Genomic DNA, 621 nt, shown 5'->3' on the forward strand with positions numbered 1-621 from the left:
GATCCTGCTGTAGTCTGGCTGTGGGAAGTCTGCGTTTCTTCAATTCTTCCGTACTAGTTAAAGTGTTGACTTGTTGAGAAGATGTTGAAGACTGATGATTGTTTATTGCTATTGCTATGGGTGACGGCCTGTGGCCTAATGGGAAGTACCAGACTTATGTCTTTTTCTTCCTGTTTGAGGTAATTCCCGGAGTTTTGGCTTGTTATTTAGGTGTTATTTTTGAAGTAGAAAGGTCTTGATTTAAATGTAGGGTCTTCTGGGTCTGGTATTCCTATGTTTTGAATGTGCGGGTAGAGGGATCTTGCGTTTTTGTTAAACATTATCGTAGTGGCTTTTCTCGCATCTTCCTCTATTGACGGGATTTTAGTTATTGCAAGTAGGGATTTGTTTGACTGGTATGGTGGAATGGCTGTTATTGATCTTAGCCCTATGTTTTCCACGGCTTCGATCTTTTTCCAGTTTGACCTACTTAGTTTAGGCCCCCATGCAGGTGCAGCATAAAGGAGGATTGGCCTTATATAAATTTTAAATAGAGATAGTCTTGCATTAATTGGGATGTGGCTTTTTCTATTTAGCAGGGGATAGAGTGCTGCTCTTGAGCGTTTGGCCTTGTCAATTATG

This window comes from Acyrthosiphon pisum, unplaced genomic scaffold, assembly GCF_005508785.2.
Source record: "Acyrthosiphon pisum isolate AL4f unplaced genomic scaffold, pea_aphid_22Mar2018_4r6ur Scaffold_21717;HRSCAF=24680, whole genome shotgun sequence".
In the NCBI taxonomy this organism is placed as follows: domain Eukaryota; kingdom Metazoa; phylum Arthropoda; class Insecta; order Hemiptera; family Aphididae; genus Acyrthosiphon; species Acyrthosiphon pisum.